General features: G+C 38.7%; 1 protein-coding gene across 1 annotated transcript in view; it reads left to right on the top strand.

The window, feature by feature from the left end:
* Positions 1 to 10,127, top strand: part of LOC115435634 (zinc finger protein 239-like) — a 695,125-nt gene that overhangs the window by 413,733 nt on the left and 271,265 nt on the right. The window lies entirely within an intron of this gene.

Consider the following 10,127-nt stretch of genomic DNA (forward strand, 5'->3'; position numbering starts at 1 on the left):
AGATCAGAACGTATTCTGTCCCCTGTCCACCTCAGGTTGGAGGTAGGGTTTTTTTTTTCACTAAATTTAGGAATTTGAGAATCAACCTCAATGTGATACTTCAAAATGTGTATAAAAATAACTTGGCCCCACAGTCTTCAATATCATGCCTTTGAGAAAACTCATTGTAATGTAATTTTGTTACATTAAAGTATCATAATGTGATATTTTATGGTGTGGAAAACATGCCTTCATTATGTGCTGTATGTTAAGGACAAAACTTGTTCCATAAATGTCCCACGAAAAACCTACTCAACTGATGTGCTCAGATTTTTTTCTTTTACACCAGTAGTGTCATATTGAAGAATTAGACATCCGATTTCTCCTTACGGTTAAAAACAACAGCACTCAGTGTTTGCAAACAGAAAAGATGTTGAAGTTTATATGGATGTGAGTATGTGGTCACTCCAGATTCACATGGAGCTGCATTCTAATGCCAGGTGCAAACTGACGTACCAAAGTTGTTTTTTTAATTGGCCTCTGTTTAGGTCATGGCCTGTAAAATTCCATGTCGAGTGACCAAACATTTCCTCTGAGCCCCCCCCTGCCACCCAGACCGGCACACACACTTTGAATTCCAGACATCTTACCCACACAAGCAGAGCCGTGAAGACATCCCAAATAAACATCTGAAACAGAGGGTAATATCTAGGACAGAAAGCTGTCCTGTCTGTGGGGAACAAGGCAAAACAAAACCTGGTGTCCAGCCAGGCAGAGCACAAGGCTAAACACTGTAGACTCCTGGAGGTTCCAGCCACACAGAGAAGCATGTTTACTTCAGAGGCCTCTTTAGTGCACTGACATACTGGACTTGTACTTCATTGTGTATTTCCCACTTTGTTTTGTTTGTTGTAATTTCCTAGTTAAATTATTCTATTTTTTACCACCTTTGGTTTTGATTACAGGAGACATTCACTGTGTCATCTCTTTTTGCCACATAATAACTTATGTAGTGTGACAATAAGGTTCATAATATTTTTTCCATTCATAGTTGCATTAATTTTTGATTATTGATGATGGAGAATCGGACCACTGCATCAAGTCTTCATCACATCCCAAATTAGAGTCTGGCCTTTAATGAGGCTAATCCATGTGTGTAAATGATGTCTTATTCTCCCTGAACCATTCTGTCACAAGCCTGATGATCCTGATCAATCCTGGCATCGTCTTATCTGTTTGACATTAAAGACATGAGAGGCTTCTTACTGCATCAGTTAGAGTTAAATAACCTGTTACAGATGAAACATTATTAACCACTGCAGTACTGACCCATGGAAGGATCTGAGCTATTTGCTCTGTTAAATCCAGGCAGTTACTTTTTTGGTCCAGGCTGTTTATTTAACTCTAACTGCAGTAAGTAGCCTCTCATTTCTGTAACATTTATTATGTATATTTATATGTATATATGAGCAGAGCACAGAAAGGAATAGGCAACAACACCAGAGGAGCCAAATGCCAGCTACTGGTTGACAGGGGAATCACCCGAGACTGTAAGAGGAGGAACACCAACCTGTGCACTGCCACACACATGGATACTGGAGTGCCTAAAGCTGTATAACATCAACAGGACACTAAGAGAGTTCATCCAGAACTCGATGAGGCTGTGGAACATGACTCTGGAGGCCAACTCAAAACCAATTGTGCAGGTGAGCATCAAATGCGGCATCTACCAAGGAGATGCTCTGTCCCCCCTGCTGTTCTGCATAGGCCTAAACCCCCTCAGCCAGATCATCACAAAGAGTGGCTTTGGGAACCGGTTCTGAAGTGGAACAACCATCAGCCACCTTCTCTACATGAATGACATCAATCTGTATGCCAAGAATGAGCGTGACATTGACTCCCTGATTCACCTCACTTGGATCTTCAGCAAAGACAGTGGGATGTCATTTGGACTAGATAAATGTGGGCGGATGGTCTCTAGAAGAGGAAAGGTGATCACAACTGAAGGGGTTGAACTACCTGAAGGGAACATGACAGACGTGCAGGACAGATACAAATACCTGGGGATAGGGATGGGAATCGTCAAGAATTTAACGATTCCGATTCCATTATCGATATTGCTTATCGATCCGATTCCTTATCAATTCTCTTATTGATTCTCATTGGGTGAGGGAATAAAAGAGTACAAACGGGTGTGTTTGCATTAACTGTCTTTTATATTTCCATCTCTGCACAGAAAATAGAACATATGTAGTATGTACAAATAATAATAACAGATGACGCCGGGCTGGTTCGGGGGGGGAGGGTGCAGTGAAAGTGAAACTAAAGATGCTTTACTAATTCCTCTATTGCTGCATTTCTACTTTGTGGAACCGGTTCGACTCGGCTTGGCTTGTCTCCCGTTGTTGTGCACATCATTTCCTTTCCCTTCTTACCTTCAGAAACTTGTATTTGAGGAGTTACGACGTTTGTTGCCCACACCGGAACCAGAACCGACCCGGTGTTCACTCTGCCGCTACATTCACAAGAGCCGCTAAGTAGCATATCAAATCAATCACATGCTGTGAACAAATGTTTGAGGATATTGGAGGGATTCCACCCTTTGAAGACATGGAAGCTTTGCAAGTGTTCCAGGTAAGTGGACCTGGTGTCTTCTTTATAGACCGTTTCTGCCTCAACACCATGTTGGCTATGTTCTGACCAAAACAATGCAGCATACGTGTGACGTCATCGCACATGCACAACAAAGGCGGAATTGATAAGCAGAATCGTTAAGCAGGCAGGCAAACGATTCCCAGGAATCGAGCTGCTGGGAACCAGTTCTCAAAAAAGAACCGGTTCTCAATTCCCATCCCTACCTGGGGATCCCACAGGCAAATGGTAATCAGGAGGAGGCAGCTCAGAGGTTAGCCATAGACAAAAACCCACAGAGGGTAAGACATGTCTTGAAAAGTCAGCTGAACGGCAAAAATAAGATCCAGGCCATTAACACCTATGCCCTACCAGTGATCAGATACCCTGCTGGCATAATATCCTGGCCACTGGAAGAGGTACAAGCCACTGATATCAAGACAAGGTAGCTCCTTACCATGCACGAAGGGTTTCACCCTAAGTCCAGCATCCTGAGGTTGTACACAAAGTGAAAGGAAGGGGGCCGAGGACTAGTAAGTATCAGAACTACTGTCCAGGAGGAAACAACAAGCCTTCAGGAATATGTCAAGAAGATGGCCCCCAATGACCAACTGGTAAGTACATGCCTCAGGCAATAAAATCCCAGTAAGGAGGAGGAGCCCGAAGGTCTATCATGGAAGGACAAGCCCTTGCATGGCATGTACCACCGGCAAATTGAAGAAGTGGCTGATATCAGGAAAACATACCAGTGGCTGGAAAAGGCTGGACTGAAAGACAGCACAGAGGCATTACTCATGGCTGCATAAGAACAGGCCCTGAACACCAGAGCAATAGAGGCTGGGGTCTACCACACCAGACAAGACCCCAGGTGTAGGCTGTGTAGAGAAGCCCCTGAGACAGTCCAGCACATCACAGCAGGTGTAAGATGCTGGCAGGCAAGGCATACATGAAACGGCATAACCAGGTAGTGGGCATAGTGTACAGGAACATCTGCACTGAGCATGGACTGGAGGTCCCAGGGTCCAGATGGGAGACACCCCCAAAGGTGATCCAGAACAAACAGGCCAAGACCCTGTGGGACTTCCACACCGACAAGATGGTGATGGCCAATCAGCCTGACATAGTGGTGGTGGATAAACATCAGAAGACAGTGGTAGTGATAGATGGAGCAAACCCAAGTGATAGCAACATCAGAAAGAAAGAACACGAGAAGCTGGAGAAATACCAAGGGCTGAAAGAGGAGAAAATATGGGGTGTGAAGGCAACAGTGGTGCCAGAAGTGATTGGGCAAAAAATTTGTACACAAACACCACCCACAGGAGTAAACGTCACATCCCATAAAAAATGAAGACAATGAAATAGCAAATAGGTCGACTTATGCATTGCAGGTGTATAGTTCAGTAGGTAATGCTATGGACTATGATGCAGAAGACCAGCCCTTGTGTTTTTTGTGGGGTTTTTTTGCATTTTCAAACAGGAGGACACAGCACAGAGGGCACCGGTATGTAAATCTGCCATTGATAAATCACTAAACTAAGAACATACATATAAAACACCATCAATGATTTAAACTGTACTAAAAGAATACAACAATGTTCTTTAAAGCATCTAAAAGCAGAATCCAATTCAATCAGTTACAAAAACATCTACATCTGGATTTATCCTTTTCCTGTTCATTTAGAATGACTTTGAATGTATTTTAAAGAGAAAGATAGGTGATAGGATAGGAGATAGGATAGGAGATAGGATAGGTGCTGGATCCAGTTTTTGCTGTTGTACCCTTGCTACCTACTGTTTCTTTCTGCTTTGTGTAGATTCACCTTTATGTTCCCATAAAGTACAGTATGCACATATAAAAACCACCATCAGTCCTTGTGCTGGAGTGAAAGCACAAGCAGAGGTCATTTGGGAGCGTATGCTAGATGCTGAATTCTTATTGTAAGTAATCATTCTGAAAAATGTCAAAATAAAGATATTTTAGAATGTTACATTAAATAATTCTGATAACTGTGAAAATTTTGACAGTATTAAAAATATTCAACTCTGCTCCTGTACAGTTCGAGCAGCCCCGCTGGAAGATTCCAGTGAACGTTCCAGGACAGTCTTTGCTTTGGGTTTTGGAGCCCCCCCCCGCTTTAATAATTTGTCAGTGTGTAACTGTCAGGATGTATTTGTATAATCGGACAGCAGGAGCTAAGTCTGCATTGTGCATGGACAGTCTGTCAAGAGAAATGAGCTCAAATGAGACTAATTGATGTATAGTAGCTGTTTGATGTGCCTATTCAGACGAGGAAGTACAGTTGTGCCTTTAACCTCTTGAACTGTAATTACCCCTTTAAGTAGTAAAACGTGTTTTGTATGGCTGTGCTGTTCCTCATGTGTTGGATCATCAGGTTTGATCTAATACAGTGAAATACATTAAACAATACACTGAACCCATAAAGACCCAAACATCCAAAAGCATCAACTGAACTAAGATGTTTAATACCTGTTGATCCACTAATCCTATCCATGTAAATGATTGGTATAAAATGCAGTTTGTCATCTTTTCATGGTCATCAGATATGACTCATTTGGACGTTGAGAGGCTTCGTAGTTACCGTGGAAACACCATAATCCTGTACAACATTGATTCACCAGTAAAACCCATGGCGTTTTATCAATGACAGTGAATGGAGACACTTGTTTTTACCTTCAGTTATTGATATTTGTACTGAAAAAGTCACTTTTTCTTCAGATTTCTCTGTTTTTAGATAATAACCTTTGAATTAACTCTGAGTTTTCATGAACATCTAAATTAAATATACAAAAATACATGATTTACAGTGAAAAATGCAAAATCCAGAGGATTATATTTCAATAAATGGTGATAAATCATTTAAGAAAGGTTAAATAGAAAGAAAAATTCATTTGGAAACTAGCACAAAACTAGCACTGGGTCTTTATGGGTTAGCAATAACAATTAGTAGGTTACTGTGTTGATAGTACTGAAGGCTGAAGTACCCTCATCCCCACTCCCCCCTTTCACAAGGGCCCTGAAAAACATGGTCTCAGGCGTTATGTAGATGGAACAACAGTTAAGTGGGACACAGCAAGAAACCACACATGGCCATTACACAAGCAGCTGCATCTGGGAGACATGGTGGCCTGGATGGAAGTGCAAGGTTTTGGGCACCATGATAAAAGCCTCAAGCAGTTGTTTTTTTCCCCATAAACCGTGGGATCATAAACTATAAATAGTGGACGAAGCCCCTCTGAGATCATCTGACAACCTGAACAGCAGGTATAAGCAGAAGATGACAGATCAGTGGTTGACCAGACAGTTGAATTTACATTAATTGTTGTGGTTGTGACGTTGCAGCCTCCAGGATGGACTAACGTCTGCTGCATTCATTGTAGTTCTGTGGGATCACAAACCTCAGTCACATTCAGTATATCTGCAATTTGCTGACGCCTAGACTTTCTTGGATTGGTTTAGTCGAGCGAATGAGCCACATCATGGAGCTTTGATCACCTTAAACTTTATGATCTTTATTATCAAACCGTTTAGGCTTTTATTATGAACTCCACAGGTGTTTCTTATGGTTTTATTCAGCCTCATGTTTGTTATCTCAGAGTAAGGGTGAAGACTAAAGGTGTTATGAGTGATAGAGCTAATAATTAATAATTAACCCAAGACTCAAACTTCAAGTGATTACTGGAAGCAGTAAATATACTAACATACTGTAAGAGCAAAGTATGAGAGTTGGCATAGGCATTTAAATACGAGGAAGTGTTTAGTAAAAGATGATATCAATGAGCAAGTGCCTCGGCTCCAACATGAATTGACTGTTCCATAGACTTAGAGGACCCGAAACAATAAATACTAAAAACATTACAAACTAAGATCGGCTTTATTTACAAAGTACATAATCACTTGTTTGTTGTTGTCTATCTTCTATAGATAAAAACAAAATGTAAGAAAAAATGTAAGAAAAACTATAATAAGAACAACTCTATTTACATATAAACTCTATAAACTTTATATACATAAAAACAAAGGTATCTAGTTATGTCATAATAATAGTGTATAATAATGCAATACAATACAATAATAGTGTAGCATGAATGATGAAAAGGATAATTGTGTAATTGTGAACAATAGAGAGAACATTAACTGTTCAGTAAAGTGACGATCAGTCATAACCTTGTGGAAATTACCTGTGTTTATTGCGATATATGCTAATTACCATGTGAATTTAGATTTTGTTTCTCCCAAATCTAAACATAAATAACATTGAATACCTGGAATGCTTTAGTTCTACTATTGTGTGTTTAATCTTCTGTTTGTGGTGTTTTCTATCAACTTTTAAAGTTGTTCAGCAGTTCTGGACAGAGATCAATTTATTCTGCCACAGAGTAATCACTAGTGTTAGATCAGACTCCTTCTGTCACTTGAACCTGTAATTATTTCAAAACCAAAAGCCCAAAGTAATGCAAACACTTTGTCACCTTGAGACCAGTTTCAGGCGTCAGTACTTTATTTCATCTTTGTATTCCCTGCACAAATATCTGTGGTTTGTGCTCCCTACATCTTTATTACTTATTACTTTAGTTTTAATGCATTTTATGAGAATTGAACATTTGTGTAATTTTATTTTGTGATCTTGAACCCCCCCATCAAAGTTTTAAACTCTTTTATTGGCAAATAGATCACATTTACACAAAGAGTCAAACTGCGTCACTGCCAAAACTGTGTAAAAAAAAAAAAAAGTTCAAACCATCTATTTTTATAGTGAGTCAGTCTCAGTAGTCACTTTTCCATTGACCTTCAAGTTGCGCGAATATAACTTGCACATAAAAATTTGTCTAATGGCAAATCTTTCAATTTCGCCAAAACTCTTGTTTTTCAATGAAAAGGTTTTGCACTGGCAAGAGGTGTTTTCTTTTAAATTGGTGTGTCACACAAAACTGCAATGGAAAGACCTTTTTCCGCAATTAGAGTCACATGAATTAAAAAATGGATGTTGACAGATCTTACAACAAGCAAAGAAGAAGAGTTTTAAAAGAAACATGGTGAGTATGTGTGGACACACCAGGAAACCGAATATTTTTTTAAATCTAGAATGGGATAGATGGGTAATATATAATAATAATGAATATATCTGTAAATCAACATGATATTTATGTTCATCGCCATGTTTATGGAATGACTTCTTGTGTCATCTCATAATAATAAATAATCATTCTTTATTTATTTATCATTTTTTATCACTTTTGTGATTTAATGGAAAAACTGGCATTATGCACTTCTGTTTTTTCAACATTTAGTAAATATTGGTAAAGTTTTGCGCATGTGTCCAGTGGAAAAGCCACTACTCACTGCTCTGTGTTTTGCTTCCCATTACACAGGGGGCGGGGAGTGCACTGAGCATGCTCAGAGTCTATGGAAAGAAGAAGGTCTATTCTACAGCATGTTTTGAAATTTTTCCTATTGAGCAAACAGTTGAATTTTTATGAATATTTAAAATAAATCGTACATTCAGAACGAGCACCACAGACACATCAGGGGCTAAAGGGTTAATCCATCAGTGTTTTGTTTTGTTGTTTTTTTTTAATAATTCAAGATCTGCACTTTGTTACTTTGACTTAAGTAAATAAGTTAAATCAGTACTACTTTTATTAGTATTTTGGTTTTTTTAACAGAAGAATCTGTACTTTTACTACATGCTTTTGCCACGTCTGTTCAAAGCACAGTGAGCACAATAAAAACAAAGACTAATGCTTATCGGACAGTATGTAAAAGCAAAGCGTCAGCTACAATAAGTGGGTTAGTTAATGAAAAGCGTCTTTAAATGTCATGTTCAGGTGAATGCTTAGAGTTTTCCACAGTAGACCCACTGCTGCCGGGGATCATTAAACATTCACCTGTGTTATCTGGACCACACCTGTGGTGTGCTTACAGTAGTTTGGCCTCTTCTTCTTTATGTAATAGTTTCACAGGCCTGTTATTCTCTGTCTACATGTACTGTTCATAAAAAATAAAAATAAAAAAAAAGAAGGTAACAGATATATCCTCTGCGGTGGCCAAGAGGTGCAACAGCCCAAAGAATTATCCATATAAGAAAAAAAAGAGAACAGCCCAAAAAATTACCCACTATAAGAAAAAAAACAGAACATGCACAGATCATTCCCACTTGGCGCACATCCACCTGTATCCACGGAGCTGCCCACAACCGCGAAGCTGGGCAAATATGAATTTCATTCGGAAACCGTTGGAATTTTTCCGATCAGACAAATAGTGAAAGAGTTATGGTCATACTACACAGGACTGGGGGGCCTGTCAGACCTGGCACGGTCGGACGCGAACTGGACCACAACGTATTATGTACAGACTTCAAGCAAGAGAGAGCAGATATGATTGTGTTATAACGCAAAACTATTGCATTATAACGCAATAGTTTTGCGTTATAATGCAATAATTTTTTATTTTTTGCATGTCCCCTCCCGGGCTCTGTAATTTTTTGGGCTGTTCTCTTTTTATTTTTTTTTTCTTATAGCGGATCATTTTTTGGGCCAGTGGATAATTGTTTGGGCTGTTGTCTTTTTTTCTTATAGTGGATAATTTTTTAGGCAGTTCACTTTTTTTTTTTTTTTTTTTTTAAGTGGATAATTTTTTGGGCTGTTCTCTTTTTTTTCTTATAGTGGATAATTTTTTGGGCTGCTCTCTTTTTTTTTCTTATAGTGGATAATTTTTTGGGCTGTTCTCTTTTTTTCTTATAGTGGATATTTTTTTGGGGCTGTTCTCTTTGTTTTTTTGTTTTGTTTTGTTTTTCTTATAGTGGATATTTTTTGGAGGGCCAGTGGATCATTTTTTGGGCTGCTCTCTTTTTTTTTCTTATAGTGGATAATTTTTTAGGCTGTTCTCTTTTTTTTTTTTTTTAAGTGGATAATTTTTTGGGCTGTTCTCTTTTTTTTTCTTATAGTGGATAATTTTTTGGGCTGCTCTCTCTTTTTTTTTTTAAGTGGATAATTTTTTGGGCTGTTCTCTTTTTTTTCTTATAGTGGATAATTTTTTGGGCTGTTCTCTTTTTTTCTTATAGTGGATATTTTTTTGGGCTGTTCTCTTTGTTTTTTTGTATTGCTTTGTTTTGTTTTTCTTATAGTGGATATTTTTTGGAGGGCCAGTGGATCATTTTTTGGGCTGTTCTCTCTTTTTTTCTTATAGTGGATAATTTTTTGGGCAGCTCTCTTTTTTTTTTTTTTTTTAAGTGGATAATTTTTTGGGCTGTTCTCTTTTTTTTCTTATAGTGGATAATTTTTTGGGCTGTTGCACCTCTGGACCACCGTATATATCGGACTGAAAAAGACAAAAAATGAACTTGAGCGGTTTCATATTTAAAATACTACATAGCCCAAGAAGCTTTGACGGCAGCTCTAGACCAAAGACTCATGGGAGGTGTAGTTACTGAATAACACAAAAATAATCATTCATCTGTGCGAAGACCCTCCTCCAGACTACAATCACAGCTTATAAA

Source organism: Sphaeramia orbicularis, chromosome 16 (assembly GCF_902148855.1).
Source record: "Sphaeramia orbicularis chromosome 16, fSphaOr1.1, whole genome shotgun sequence".
In the NCBI taxonomy this organism is placed as follows: domain Eukaryota; kingdom Metazoa; phylum Chordata; class Actinopteri; order Kurtiformes; family Apogonidae; genus Sphaeramia; species Sphaeramia orbicularis.